Genomic DNA, 16,816 nt, shown 5'->3' with positions numbered 1-16,816 from the left:
ATCCAATTTTCCATGCTCGCATTAAACATGTCGAGATCGATTATCACTTTGTTCATGATCAAGTCTCTGCAGGATGCCTTCATGTCAAGTTCATCTCCACCAAGGATCAGCTTGCTGATATAATGACAAAGCCTTTGAGCTCTACCCGTTTCAAATTCATTCGAGACAAGTTGAGAGTTCAAGAATGCTCAACTTGAGAGGGCGTATTAGCTATAAATATCTTACAATTACTTTTACATCAGTTGTAGAATCTCCATGATCTTAGCTGCTCCATATCCTAATCTATTTTGTAACCATCCCTTGATCACAGCCCCTCTTGATATGTAACAGCTCAATTTTTGAATATTTGTAATTGTACAATCATGTATATAAATAGAGAAGAAAACCTCAACATAGTTGTGTGAGGAAACTTGAATCTTATATGAAGGCTATGGATTCAGGTATGTTTTTTTCCCAGAAATTATTGTCGTTTTTCTATTAGTTATACCTTTCTTTTAATCTAAATTTTCGGAGTATTAATAATCCAAGTTGTTATTGTTGGTTTTATTGTATGTATGCTTTGGAACTAGTAATAATAGTTACTGATTTTTCACAAAGGTATTTTCATGAACTCTAAATTCAGTCTCGTATATATTGCATCTTGAATCTCGATATTGAAAATATTTCTAGATAAAATAGACGATAAAAAAAAAAGGTGATGAATTCTACTTTTGTGTTCCGTGGAAATTTAATTTCTCAGAAAAAACCTTACGTGCCAAATTAAAGAATGGAAAATAAGAATTTTTTTAAATCCTTCATAACAGGGTTTAATTTCTTAGGTGCACCAAGGAGAATAGAGGAGAAAAGTTTAGGGTTTAGTTCTTGAATTACAGGCTAAGTTTTTCTTAGTTCGGGTTCATTCCGGTATTACTTTCAGACTTAGATAAATCCTTTTAGATTTGTTTCCTAATTCTAATTCTCTTTCTGTGTTTAGGGTTTGTTTTTCTTCCATGGTTGTGCAACTTAACTGTTTTTTTGTTTTTTATTTTTTATTTTTTGCTTTGTTAGTTGTTTATCCCGATCTTGAATATCTTTTAGTAAAGACACACCTCCTCACCTCTTTTCTTTTGTCCATGAAAAAAACAAGGGATCTACGTTTTGGTTCTATATTGCAGATGATTCATTCAGTACAGTTTTGTTTGTTTGTCTTTTTCGTGTTTCACAAAAAACTCTTTAGTTTCTATATTTATTTTTATTTGTCAAGAATATAGACATATATCGGTTCTTCATCATCATGTCTCTAATTCAATTTTTCCTGTTTGTCTTTTTAGATTGGGAAAATTTGCCTAACCACCTACTAGATCTAGTTTGAGTGAGATTAGAATTACAATCAGAGTATTTGGCATTTAGTGTTGTTTGTAAGTCATGGAATGGTGTAGCAAGCCAGAGTCCACATCCAGGTCCAATGCTCTTAATTTCTAGTGATAAAGAAGATACATGGAGCGTGTACAAAGTCATGAATGATAAGGTTCTTGATTTACAATTAAGATTGCCGAGTACAAGATTTTGTGGGTCTTCAAAAGGATGGCTAGTAGTTGTGGAAGAGAACTTCACAGTGACCTTAGTGAAACCATTCCCTTGGCTTGAAGGATGTAAAGAGAAAGAAAATTCAATCATTAGCCTTCCTCCCTTGAGGCGTTAGAAATTTGAAGATTTGGATTATTATGTGTATAAGGCTACAATTTCAGTGGACCCAATTTTAAATGCAGATGATTGCATTGTTACGGTCATATACGGAATCCCTTCTAAATTCGCATTTATTAGACTTGGTAAAGACACAGATTGGACATATATTAATGACAGCCAATTCACAGTACTTGAAGAAGTTGTTCACGTTGGAGATAAAGTTTATTGTGTTAATCAACTTAATAGACTTTTAAGTTTTGACATCACTAGTGAATCCACAATAAAGTGGAGAAACTTGAAAAATATGGTAAGGATCTGTTTACGAAGGTCGTCTATCAAGACATATCTTGTGGATTCCAATGGGAAATAGACTTTTAAGTTTTGACATCACTAGTGAATCCACAATAAAGTGGAGAAACCTTGAAAAATATGGTAAGGATCTGTTTACGAAGGTCGTCTATCAAGACATATCTTGTGGATTCCAATGGGAAAGGGTTGTTCATTGTGAAAAGGTATGTAAAGCAGGAAGACATGAAGTTTATCACATATAAATTTGAAATTTTCTAAATGAATTTTGATAAGCACAAGTGGATTGAGAAAGAAACCTTAGGTGATGCTGCTCTTTTTTTGGGTGATAACTCTTCTGTGTTTGTTTTGGCTTCAAAATTTACAGGATGTCAACGTAATTGCATATACTTCAACTCAAATTGGATTATTTACCTTGGGTACGTGAAGATTTTGTTGTGTATAACATCAAAACTCAAAGCATTTCAAAGCCATACACGACAACTGCTATGACCCTGTTGGGGATGACTAAGCGAGCAGCAATTTGGGTTGTACCAACTTTCTACTGTGAGAGGCTCCTTTTGTTTCTTCTTGTTTTTATTGTTAGTTTGTTACTTTAAGGTTTTCTTTTTCTTTTTCTTTTTTCAAACCATTTTAGTGTTTCGTTGAAGCTCCTTCTTGTGCTCTTGTATGTAGCTCTTAGAAACAACCTATCTTAATCTCACTCATTGCCCTTAGATCTCTCCCCCCTCAGAATTACACAACATTGGTTTTATTTTCCCCACTCTAATCAGTAGCATTCAGCTAAATAATTTCAAATTTTTGGTAATAACAACAATAGAAAACACGTTAAATGGAAAATATAAAATCAATACCAGTCAATTTGTTCCCATTTCTTATTATCTGCATATTATACGAAAAGAGCTCAGCTCCAGCTGCTCCGATCCACAGGAATCCAATGAGCCAATTAACAATACATGAATCCTGAATGGGAAATAAATTTCACAAGTAAGACATTATTCCATCCCAATTAAAACCCTCAAACAGTTCGTCAAATCAAACCCATAAGATAACTAACACTTTTCACACCATCTACACCCAGAAAGAACAGAGTTGTACGATTAATGGAATACATTTTAACATTCATATGCAATTGCATAAGAGTATAAAAAAATCTTATAAATGAAACCCAACAATCTTCAAAAAGGAATACTAAAGATCAAATTCAACTATACAGCTCAGTTTGGATTTCAATGAAACTAAGCAACATTACACACAATAAGATTTCAATGATCAGATTCTTTTCTCTTCCCCAGCTTTCTCAGCAGCCAAACAAGAAAAAATCATGAATAATGCATCGAATTTCAACAGGGAAAGAATTTGAATCAGTAATTTAGAATTGCGAGTATAGAAACCTTGACGAAAGTGGCAGCTCTCGAGCTGAAATCAGAATCTCTGTCTTTCTGTGGCTCATTTCCCGAGAAGATTTGATGGAAAATTTAGGGTTTAAGGTGGATGGTGTGGGTTTTATACAAAGATTTATAGCATAAATTCAAATTATGCTTTTATATATCACTTGTGCGCACGTTACTGAATGATTCGAATTCTTAGTGGCACTACGCTAACGTGAACCAGGTGGAAATTGCATTGAAGGGTTCCTGTGCACCACTGTACCTGAATACGTGGTGACTAATCATTGGCCAAAATTAAAAAAGTTCAAAGAAAAAAGTACCGCATTTTTAAAAAAAATATTAAGCAATTAAAAAAATGATGAAATTCAAAATAAAGAAAATTATGTTCTAGAATTTGTAAGGTAACTTATTTGGTTAGCCTAAAGGTAGAACATAATTTAAACACAATTTAACGTTTATGTGTTTAGATAACATCAGTTTATAAATGAGAGGTGGTGGTTGATAGATGTGTTAATGGTGGTCGTAGTTGTGATATTGTTATATGTGTGATGTTTGTAGTCGGGTTGATAGTGGTAAAGTAAAGTGGCGGAGCCTGAATTTCATATGTGTGGGAGCTTCTTAGAAAATATATAATAAAAAATTCAAACTCACAATACATTCCAAAGTAACCAAAAAGAACAAAACATCATACATAATACATATATAAAGAAATCTTTACCCTTTTTTTCTTTTGGTATTCAACACATAAATTGAAATACACATTAAACTCAATACCTAATAAATCAAACTTTCACAAATCCTAACAGACCATAGGCAAAGAGAAAACAATAACAAAAAAAAGGAAAAAGAAATCTTAATTAAGTAAGTCAACCGAATTGAAACTTAATAATATTTTATATGGAGAATAAGAGAATAAATAAAAGTTACAAACCTGGCAAGAGAAATGGGTGAGAATGATTCTTTTCTTCTTCTTTTTTGTCGTAATCCATCCAAGTTTATTTAAACCCCAAAAATAGAAAGCAAACAAACAGAGAAAACAAAAGCCGAAAAGGCCAAGAACAAACAAAGCACCACAAACACATGGAAGATTAGACTAGAATCAGTATAGTCTAGTATAATAATCTTCCCCATCAGAAATTCAAAACAAAATAAAACATAAAGCCACCGTCACCACATAAGGGACCAGAACCGCACCATCATTGCTATAAATAAGGGGATACACACCCACCACACAGGTCAACACTGCTGCACATAGAGACCCACCGATCTTCCACTAAGAAGAGAAATTCCCCAAAAAGCATAAACACATTAGCACTAAAACATTCCTCCATAGATCGCCTTAGATTTTAAGGACTTGTGTAAAAAATAATAATGTATATACAAAAACTTTTAGAAAATTGATCTAAAACAAAAATAAGATGTAGACTTGAAGAGAAAACCCTAGAAATAATAAATTATCATAAAAGATAATAATATATAGCTTTTTTTAATTTAAAAAAAAATTGAAAGGGCCCCCACGGTAGCTCTACCTCTGAGTGACAAGGTGGGGATAGGGGTGAGAGTGACGGTCATGTGGTGGTAGAGATGGTAGATGTGGTAGTAATGGTGGCGTGACATTGAAACCCAAGTTCAACCCGACCAACTCTAAATAATGATTATGCCTGAAATGATCTGGTCTGAACTTGACTTGCTAGACTAGACCTAATATTTCACAATTGGACTAACCCAACCCGACCCATTACAGAATTCTTCCTCTACCAACAAAAAAAATAAATTATTATTATTATTATTGTTGTTGTTGTTGTTGTTACTAAAATCATTCGAAACAATTAATCAAGGAAAGACACTTCAAGTACTTAACTATCTGCTCTTGCTACAACTATAATGTTCTAATGTTCTCGTTATAATGTAATTGCCCTGAAGAAAATCAACACCAAAGTTGTGCTTACGCGATCATATGTAAGAGCATCCATAATGGACTTCCTAAACCATCTCATTAGACAAATTTTAGGGAGGAATTGGAAAAGTACAATTCCAACCATGCTCCCTATCCACTTCTTAAAATATGAAGACTTCTAGGAGCTCCTAAATTTGAAGAGAGAAATGACTCTTAGTTACTCCCTATAATTTAATGCTACTTTATTTTATGAGTATTTTAAATCTTTAATTAATGCTAACTATTTTTTATATCATATTTTTATAGAGATGGACCAATTAAAAAAGAGTTATAGCATTTATGACTCCTTAAGGTAGAGAGAATGATTGGAGTTAAAATTTTATAAAGAGCTTCTAAAATAACTTTTATATATTTTTAGCTAAATTTTAACTAAAAATAGAGAGCATAATTGTAGATGCTCTAAGTCATCAATATATATAGTAGCAAGCAGCATATATCCTAGCTCACTTTAAAAGTCACATTTCATCAATCGTGGTAAAATTACTTGCGCACCAATTAATCTGCAAGCTCAAAACCCAGTGAAAACCAAGCAAAACTTTTTCCTTATTACAAAGGCTGGTCCATTGACTAGACTTGTGTAAGAGCATGTCTAATGTAAGGACAAGGGGCTAGGTGCTGTTTTAGCCCCTCAAAATGTACTATTCACAAAATCTAGCATCTTAAAATTTTTTGTGGTTTTAGTGGTGATAAGAGACTAGGACTAAACTCAAAATTTGTTATTTTAGTTTATTATTATTTTATTTATGATAAAAAATCAAAGCATAAGAAAAGAAACTCAAAAATTTATTGAGATTTGAATGTAGAAATGTAAAAAGAATAAACAAGGACAAAGGTTTGAAGTATATAAAAGTATATATATATATTTTTTATAAAAAAGGTAAAAAAAACTAAACAGCCCAACAATTAGCCGTTAGCCAATTGTTATTGAAGGCGTCATGTGGCAGATTCTCATAGGCCAAAACTTTTGGAAAAGCAACTTTTGCTGTGCAACCTTGTTTTTTTCAAAATCTAACCATGGGGTCCACTCTTGCCCAGGCCAACATTTGAGTAAAGCTAGCCCCTTACACCATCTCTAATCATAGGGCTAAATGTGGTAAATATTAATTTTTTAAAGAATAGTGCATGGCTACATTTTTCCATCTCCAACCATGTAGGGCTATATTTAGGGTCCTTCATATTTTATTATTTTGAGAAAAACTATGGTATAACACTCATACATTCTATAACTATGTATTGTTTAATTTAATTAAACTACTATTTAGAGACAATATTCCATGACCAATAATTCTTTATAATTTTTTAAAACAACACTTGAAAACATTTAAAAAGGTGACCACATTTATAAAATAATAATAATAAATAAATAAATAAATAAATGGGTTTCAATGGTCTGACCTCCAACGGCCATGACCAGTAATTTTTTATAATTTTTTTTTTACGAATTGAAATTGGTTGGGTTTCAATGATCTGACTTCCAATAGTCATGACCAATAATTTTTTTATAAATTTTTCTTAAACAACACAAATTGAAAACATTTAAAAAGTTAAAAAATATATCGATGACGTCAGCGCTTTTATTGTTGGCTGTTGGATATGTATTTGAACGAGATGATTCGTGCTCTTGCTCGCACTTAATAATTTATCTTTTTCAAAAGCACATGCATGGGGCACACAAAAAATTAGGCATAGGCCAAAACTAGGTTAAATGTGGTCTGGTTGAGGGCTAAAAGGCCAAATGTGGCCCTCCAAATATGGCTAAAAGTTTGTTTAGCCCATGGCTAGAGATGAATTTTGCATTATTTTAGGGCTATATTTGAGATATAACCCATAGCTGGAGAAGTCCTTATCTTGTCATAGGCCAAATTAGACTGGCGAAACACATACATTAGAAAGTATTTTTTTTTTATTTGAGGCCAGATAAGTCCCATTAGACACACTCTAAATGTACATATCTTACCTTGTTGTGCCTATATTTTTTATTTGGGAAAGATATCCACAAAAATTATTTGTTAGTGTTTGAATCTTTGACTAACGTTGTTGAGGTCCAAAAAATCCATGGTTGGGCCCGAATAAATTATCAGCCCAAAACGACACTTCATTAAGAAAAAGCGTAAAACGGAGTACACGAAAACCCGCCACATGCGAGTTGTAGTTCGCCATGCTAAATAAATTTGTCATGCTAGGGGTTGAGATAAAATATACCGGCTCTACAAGCTCATGTCGAAATTAAACATCGCAATCATTCCCAAGGACGATAAAATTAAAACATGCCAAACGACATGCCATGCCAAGCACAAAATCGTTATTTCACACCTAACCACGCTACAAGCCTAAGTGGGCCCAAGCCACTCAAATGCCCGGGGCTTGCTTGAATGGGTTGTGGTATGGATGGTAATAAATCAACATGAGGCCCATTGATGGGCCGAGAAATGGAAAGTCTCAGGTTGCTTGGGAGCCTCGGGACTTAAGCCCATTTCTTTGGCTCAAACATGTGGGTGAGCACAAGGGAGAAGAAATAGCCCAAATAGCCCAAGCAAAATAGCCTATTGACTCAACCAAAAAGCCTAATGTTTAATAAAAATAGCCCACTTACCTAAGGAACCACCTTGGCCCATACAAAATTCCAAAATAAGCCACAAAAGCCTCAGCCATTTGCTAGAAAAATAGAAGCCACGTAGAGAAGGTTTGTAGGTTCATTAAACAGAGCTGTTGGAGGTTCCAGCACATGGGAGGAGCAAGTTTCAAGCAAGAAACATTCAAGGAACCAAAGAATATTAGCATGCGAGCTGCCAGAAGCACCCTTCGAACCAGCATATATTGAAATTGGTACTTAGGTGACGAGGGGTAAATTTAAAAGATATTCAACCAAGAACGCAGCAAACTTCACACACTCTACACCTTGACTAAATACTCTTATGACTAGTCAACTGTTAGATATGAATTATACCAAACAATAACATACACAGAGCATACCAAGATGTACCTGCAAGCCTAGAGAATTACTAGTGACAACCTAGGCACTCAGAATGACCCATCAATCTAGGCATCCCCTGTGCTAGCAACAATATGGTGAAAGTGTGTGAAGACAACATAATCAAGCAAACACCAAACAGCATAAAAAAATGACTAGTCAACTGCGCAAACCCAAATGACTAGTCAACTATCAAGAACACAAACCCAGAAAATTTACAGAGATGGAAACCATAAACTGTTCACCCAGAAACCCACCATTGGAAAAAACTGGGGGTCATCAACCGACCAGGCAATCCACTAAGTAGAAAAAGATTCTTACAAAGGAACACAAGTAAGCTCAAGAAAAACCTAGATCTATTTAGGAAAATGAGCTATACCTCTTTTGTGCAATCTTCTTCTCCAACTTGGCAAAGCTTGAAGCTCAGTTCTTCATGACAATGACAGCTCCTTCTCCAGCTCATTCATCCCATGGCACTAGCTTGCAAGCTCTAACTCAGACAGAAATGAAATTTGGATTCATGGAGAAAATGACCAATTTTTTCAAGAAACCATACTCTTGAAGAAATCAATCTTGAATCTGACCTAGATATATATAACAGAGTGTTTGATCTAGCAAGATGAAGTTTTCATATTTCAAATGCAGTTTTAAAAAGAAACAATTTGGAAAACTCAAAGATGAAAAATATGAAGGTTACTCTTGAGGAAGAAGAAGCAAAAGTTTGCTATGAAACTTTCCAAAACTTGTCCTCAAAGTGACGTCTACCAAATGAGGAATGCATGCATTTTTACACAAAAATTCCTAGGTTAGAATCGTACAAGGTAGCAAAGGATTTCGTAGAATAGGACAAAAAAGTGGGTAGGATCCAGCTGGAAACAGTGACTGGAAAACCTTACTAAAACTTGTCCCCCAAAGTGACGGCTACCAAATGAGGAATGCATGCATTTTTACACAAAAATTCCTAGGTTAGAATCGTACAAGGTAGCAAAGGATTTCGTAGAATATGACAAAAAAGTGGGTAGGATCCAGCTGGAAACAGTGACTGGAAAACCTTACTAACGCAAAAGTTGACTAGTCATATGGAGGAAGGATGACTAGTCATATGGAGGATGACTAGTCATAATCTTCCAGGAATAGGTTAATGCAATGCAAAACTTACCTTTGTCAAACACAATGTTGTCTATAATAATGTAGCTAGATAAGAACACTTAGAGAAGTAATTCTTAATCTAAACTTAGAGCTTGGGAAATTACAATGATTGTTCTATTACAAAATTGTCAAGGGAAGTCAAAAGAAAAACTCAAAATGCATACATTAACATATATATCCCAACTCCTTTTCCCATCAGACTTGGCCATGGAAAAAAAGAGAAGAAAGTAATAAAAGAGATGGTGAATGGAAGTCCGCCATTGAGACACCAAGGAAAAAGGGGCCTTGAGCTTCAAAAAACTCTGATATGGTGCAAATAGACAGAAGGGATTTCATCAAAATGGGAAAAGCCAAGGAGGGAGATGAGAAAGGAAGGGAAAAGCTTGGCCAAAATGGGTAGAAGCCATTAGGATTTCTTCAGGAAGTGATGGTTTTCAGCGGCTATAAAATGAAGCCTCTCCTACCTAACAAATCCAACCCAGATTCAGAGAGCAAGCTTTCTCTCTAACTTGCAAAAACCCAGCAATCTCGTGCACTATTCATCTTTCTTCTCCATTCTTCTCTTCTGCAGCATGAGCATCCAAGCTGCCGGAAGAACTCTATTCTCTATTTCTTTCTTTTTTAGCCAAATCTCTTACAAAACTTCTCATTTCTTACCTTAACACTCCAGTTTGCCCCCACGAAAGCCTAAATTTTCCCTCAGTGCTAAACTCATGTTGATTTTGCTTCCATGCCATATACCTCTCATGCCAAGCTCAAAATTTTATCTGTAAGTATACATAAATTATCTGTAAATTGCTGTTGTTTTAGTCGGTGAAGGTAACCAAAATGCTTCCTAAGGCTCTACTGCCCTTTCGAAGCATTTTTGGGGCTTAATTTTCAAACTCAGACAAAATGGACAATTTCATCAATCTGTCATTTACGGCAGCCCATTTATAGTTGCCAGAAGAAAAAGTCCCCTACAAACGTAATTAACAATCATGCAGCAATTGCTCTAATTAACATGATCTGATCAAGTGGAAATGCTGCATGATTGTTGATCTTGAAACAATAAGTTTGCTTTACAAGAACCTGCAAGGAAACGTGATTCTACAGGCATCCAATATAAATTTAACCAAAATAATTTTTAAAAAGGAAATAAACAAAAATTTAATTAAATGAAAATTGGTTATGAGACCATCAAACTCTAATGAAAAATGTGGGGTTATGAAGAATATATTTGTCTACCTTTTTTTATTATTATCAAAGATAAACTTCACCAGTACAATTAAAGACATCAACATGATATCTAAAGTATCAATCTCAAGAGGGAAACAAACTAAAATGTTAAAAACAAAACTAGAACAGACAAAAGTCGTACTAAAACTACTAAGCCCAAACAAAGCCCACAAACCCAACATAACCAAAACCCTAAAGCAACCCATGAGCTTAAATGAACCCTATCACCACCATATAAAGAAGTGTTGTCGCGGTCACACACATCACAACATCCGTAACAGATATGGGGAAATATGATTTGCAGCAATCTACTTGTGCATAATAGCGAACAAAAAAAAAAAACATTGTCATAAAACAATTAGGTGATTTGCAACAATTTTCGTTAAAGACGATGTTGTTGATCCACCGTGCAAAAGTAGAAACAGTAAATTCATATCGAAGTCGAAAACTAAAATACAAAACTCAAAGAAACAGGAAACAAGATCACTGCTCCACATCCTTTTGGGCAACCGATGAGATTCACAACACCATACCGGCTAAACCCCATCCCACACAATCCGACAATTTCCATTTTTGTAACTCCAAAATCTGAATTGGAGCTAAATATGTGTATATGTGGGCTAAAAGGGCAACCATATCAGACTATGTATTCAATCTTCCAACTTTTAAAGTTAAAAAAGAAAATGAAAACTGTATAAGATGGAGAGATGTCAAAAATATTAGGCCCCAAAAGTAACATCTTATCACATAACGATATTTATGACTGCTAGCCTAATGGCGGAGTCACATTGTAAAAAATTTACAAATATAAAATACTTAGTTTTTAAACTCGAGGACCACTTGGGAGAGCACCAAAGGCCTAGGCCAATCTAACTAACACATAATTGGTTATTATTTTAGACTAATTTTTTTTTAAGAAATATGGGTAGTTGTCTTCCAATCATGTTCTGATTTTATTTTTATTTTTATTAATATAAAAATTAGGATTATAAATTTACCATATTATCCTTTATTAATTAATACTTTCAATTCTTAATAAATTTACCCTAAAATTCCCTTGTGCCTCAATTCAACATTTTAATGGAAAATAGCCTTGATTTGCCCGTCAAAAGTCTCAGGTTTGAACCCCCATAACATAAAAGTTGTGTGTGAAAAATCCCTCTAATTTATGTTGGCGTAACTTGTGGTATAAGTTGACTTTTCTTGTAGGCCAAGAATTCCTATATTAAATGTAATTGATTTATTTTAATTCTCGATTTCCTACTAAATAGAATTAGGAATTATGTTGACATGAGAGTTCTTAACCATTTTTTAATTCCCGATTTCCTTGACCTACAAGGTTTTAAGCAAGAATCTTGAGCCTCTGCATTTATCATTGATGCATTTATAAACATTTAATAAAATCTTAACCATTGAACTAATCTAATGGAGTTTAATGATCCCACGTCCAAAAAAAAGAGGGTAAACTACAGTAAACCCCCCAACCTATAGAGTTATTTACGAGTTCATACCCGATTTTGGGGACATTTATGGGTACATACACAACGTCGTGAAAACTTACAGATTGCCCCTCCGTTAGCTAATCCGTCAGGAAATCCGTTATGTGCCTACATAGCGTCTAGCTGGACAAGTTTTTAAGGGCATTTTCGGCAGATCAGGTCCCTGGGTTTCGCGCCCAAAACAACACGTGGTTTAGTTTAATTCAAAAAAGAAAAACAGAAAACCCCTAAATCATGTTCCATATCTAAGGCCCCACTCAGACCTAGCCCTCAAATCGATAGAAGTGGATGCCCATGTTCCAATTCGAAGAAGACAAAGACGACGATGTCTGCAAATCGAAGATGCGAAGTAGGCCAGCCCATTTGTCACTACGACAATAAATGTCGTTTGACAACGTCGTGGACTGACAACAACCCTGAGAGAAGATTTTGGGGCTGCGCCGAATATGGGGTCAGAAAAGGTTGTGCATTCTTTGAATGGTATGATCCACAGGTATGCGAAAGGTCCAAGATTGTGATATCTGGACTATTGAAACGATTGCGTAAGGAAGAAGAGGAAAACCGAAAATTGAAAAAAGAGGTTAGAGCTGCCTTGAAAGCACAAAGATTTCTACGAGCAAGTGTTCTGGGTTCTTGGATTTTTTTTAGGGAGTTTCACTAAAACACCCAAAATGGGGGTTGAAATTATAAAAAAACCCAAGCACTATTGAAACATATAAACACACCCCAAACCCATCATTACACACACTCAAAACCCATTTATAAACACACCCAAAAAGTTGACTTTGGGATTGATTTTGGGTGTGTTTCTATGTTTAAATAGTGCTTGGGTTTTTTTATAAATACATGTCTAGGATTGGGTTTATTTATAAATTTGTATTTTTTTTATTGTGTTGTTGGGAATGCTAGTGCTGGAATGGAGAGACTCTGGATCTTCCAAGAATGTGAAATTAGCACTTACATTTTAGGGTCTATATCTTAGAAGAGTTGGGTGATGTATTTTGTGGCCATTTGTGGGACATTTTGGAAAATCAAAATGATTTGTGTATGAAAGGTATGTTTCTTGTAATTTCCCAAGTGAAGTTGTATGAAAGATGTTTATGTATGAACAATTGTGAGGCAAATTGGAAATGCAGACTGTTTATCTATGCACAATGTTAGGGAATTTCCAATTGAACAATTGCTTGAAGGCAAATTCCATTATATTTTGAGTTCAAAACACATGCATACATTTCCAACATTTGCATATCAATTTTACAAAATGAACACGAGCACCTAATATGGAATACAATAAAATAGCTACCAAAACCAGAAGTTGGTCCTCACTTGGAGTTCAAAATACCATAATGTAAACTTATCAGGCCACATCACAAAACCAGAAGTTGTACTAGTTCAAAATAAAATGGAATTTGCATAAACTAAGAACTAACAACTAAGAGCCTATGTTCTCTGTCTCTTGGATGCTCTCAATCCTATTCCAGCAGTTTCAGCTGCATTTGGTCAGGGAAGCATTTAGTGCAGCTCTTCTTTGCAGCAGAGCAGCCTTTGCCCTTACATATGCATTCTTTCTCCTAACTCTTGCAACTGCTTTTTCTACATCCTACAGATAAAATACACTCTCAGCTTCAAACAATAAAATCATGAAATTGCTTTTCCATTTTAAGGAAGAAACAACATAACATTTCATCAACACAACCTAACAATAAAAATAGGCACTCACAGCAGCAACTGCAGGGTCTTGGTTAGATATCTTTCTTGGTCTTCCTTTACCCCTTGAAAGGGGTTTTTCCTTTTGAGGTAGATTCTGATGGTGAGTGGTTTTGTTATGGCCAGTTGAGCCACAAATACTACACCTCATTTGCATTCCTTGTCTTCCCAACTATTTTTTCCCAGTCTTATCTATTCTCTCTTCCGCTCTTTTATCCTCACCTTCGGGTCTTCCAGGTTGTCTAGTGTAGGCTGGTGGCTTTATTGCTGTCTGGTTGGTCTTCTCCCATAGCTGTGATCCATTACTTGGCATAATGAGATTGTTATAGAGGGCCATGTAACTGTCCTTGCTGTAGTATGAATGCACATAATCCTCCACAGCTTTACCTCATTTGTAATGTATGGCAGCAATTCCATGAGCACAAGGAATGCCTGACAAGTCCCACTTTCTGCAAGAACAAGTGTGATTATCCAAATTCACCACATATTGGTCACCTTTTCCTGCATCCACTTGATATTTAGGACCACCAGACCACTACACAGTACAATTACATGCTTCTAACTTTTTCTGTTGCACATGGTCAAAAATGTTATTGCATATTTGATGAGGCCAACTGCTCATCTTGTCCCTCCTCCACTGGATCATTCTCATCAACAAGCACCTGATCATCTCTAGCATTGTGATAATTGGCTTGTCCCTTGCTGTCTTGATACTATTGTTGAAGCTTTCACACAAGTTATTCTGCAGCATATCACACTTAATATGTGTTTTGAAATAAGACTTACTCCATTGTGTTGGTGGCTTCTCAGCGAGCCACTCCCATGCATTGCTATCTAAGGTCTTCATTACTTCCATTTGATACTTAAAACAAGGCACATTGGTAGCTCTAGCACATGTCCATAACTGATCCCTCAATACTTTACCTTTATACGTTTTGTTGAAGTTATCCCAAAGGTGCCTCACACAGAATCTTGTCTCAGCATTAGGCACAATGTATTCAAATGCACCAGGCAGTCCTTTTTGCTTGTCAGATATAAAGGCCCATCCATAGGAATTAACAATGTCCACATCCTTGGCCAACAGATCAATGAACCATGTCCATGACTCCCTTGTTTCCATCTTAACCACAGCATATGCTAGCACCTAAGTCTGTTATTCGAATCGATCCCAATCTGCTGAAGCAATCGTCCCACCATAAACTCTGTTTAGATGGCAGGTATCTAACCCAATAAAAGGCCTACAGCTTCATCTTAAACCATCTCTTTAATGGTTCTAAACAAATGTACAAACGCTTGAAAACAGCTTCACCATCAACAAACTCACACTGCATCTTTGTTGTGGAGCCAGGGTTTTTGTCTTCCAGCTCATGGCAATAATCCCAGAGCATGGCATATTGCTCAGCAACTGATCCTTCAATCTTTCGAAGTGCGTCTGCCTTTGCCCTGTAAGCTTTCATCCTAGATATACCTACTTTAAACTCAGAAGATGCTGCATTCACTATAGATTGTGGAGGCATGTTGGGATTTGATTGAATCCTAGATATACCTACTTTAAACTCAGAAGATGCTGCATTCACTATAGACTGTGGAGGCATGTTGGGATTTGACTGAATCCTAGGCAGGAACTTCTCTGTCAACCATTTACTTGAGGCTTGTGTGTTTTGAAATACTCTGACACAATTGTGATTGGGATTATAGTATTTCACCACCAAGCTTCGATCTGTAGGGTTTTTCCAAGCCACATAAATCTGCCATGGACAGTTCATCGCTTTACAAACTGTCGTTAGCTTATACTTTTCATTCCTGGTGAAAGTGACCTCTTTTCCACTCAACAAGCAATATTCACGAACAGCTTCTCTGAAAACCTTGCAGTCATCCGAATATCACCCAAGATCAAAAACATGGTTTTGTTTCATGGTTGTAGTGTTTGAATTTTTTCCCCCTTACAATTGGTTCATCATCTTCATCTGAATGAACACTTCTTAACTCATCCTTCACTGCTTGATCCCCCTCTTCCAATCTGGTGTCTTCAAGATCTGTGTGATGAAAATTCGTAGTTCGAGAAGGCTACTCCCTATTTTGACCAGTTTGTGAAGGTTGGTCTTCATTTTGACTAGTCTGTGAAGGGTGGTCCCCACTTGGGCCAGCTTGTGAAGGGTGGTCCCCACTTGGACCAGCATGTAAAGGTTGGTCCCCACTTGGACCTTCACCCTCATTAACAACACCACCTTCATTAACAACACCACCTTCACCCTCATTAACAACACCACCCTCATTCTCTTCATCTTCAAGAGGCTGAAAAGTATCTTCAACTGAGGAATGGTCTGCAATCCACTGTTGCAAAAATATGGTTTCCTTAGCTATCTCTTCAATGTTTCCCCCCTCATACTCACTGTCAACAAAAGTAGATGCATCTGATAAGGATGCATCACTATCTTCCTAATCTGTTGCACTTGCCATTGCCACACATTTACCCTTTGAAGACCTTGTAGCCCTTGCCATCTTTGGTGTCTCAGGTTCAACCACTTCTTTACCCTTTGAAGACCTTGTATCCCTTGCCCTCTTTGGTGCCTCAGGTTCAGCCACTTCTTTACCCTTTGAAGACCTTGTAGCCCTTACACTCTTTGGTGGCTCAGGTTCAGCCACTTCCTTATCCTTTGAAGACCTTGCGGCCTTTCCTTTCTTTGCTGCCTCAGCCACTGTTTTACCCTTTGCATTCTTTGGTGCCTCAGGTTCCGAAAAATCCCCAACATCCTCCACTGGTTCTTGCTCCACTATCTTCAGTGTTTTACCCTTTGCATTCGTTGGCTGCTCAACATCTCTTTGTCTTTATACATAAATAAAAGCTTAACAAAAAAAAAAAAAAAGTAAATGCAATGCAACACAAAAACTAAACTATTTTAATCTAAAATTGTACCTTACGAGGCTTAGAAATCTTAAATTCTTCAATTAT

The 16,816-nt window shown here is 35.9% G+C and overlaps 1 pseudogene; it reads left to right on the top strand.

The window, feature by feature from the left end:
- Positions 1 to 430: 430 nt before the first annotated feature.
- LOC107881562 (uncharacterized) lies at positions 431 to 2,035 on the top strand (annotated as a pseudogene).
- Positions 2,036 to 16,816: the final 14,781 nt, after the last annotated feature.

This window comes from Prunus mume, linkage group LG7, assembly GCF_029339155.1.
Source record: "Prunus mume cultivar Tortuosa linkage group LG7, ASM2933915v1, whole genome shotgun sequence".
NCBI classification, from domain to species: Eukaryota; Viridiplantae; Streptophyta; class Magnoliopsida; order Rosales; family Rosaceae; genus Prunus; species Prunus mume.
This window is presented reverse-complemented; position numbering and strand designations above follow the sequence as displayed.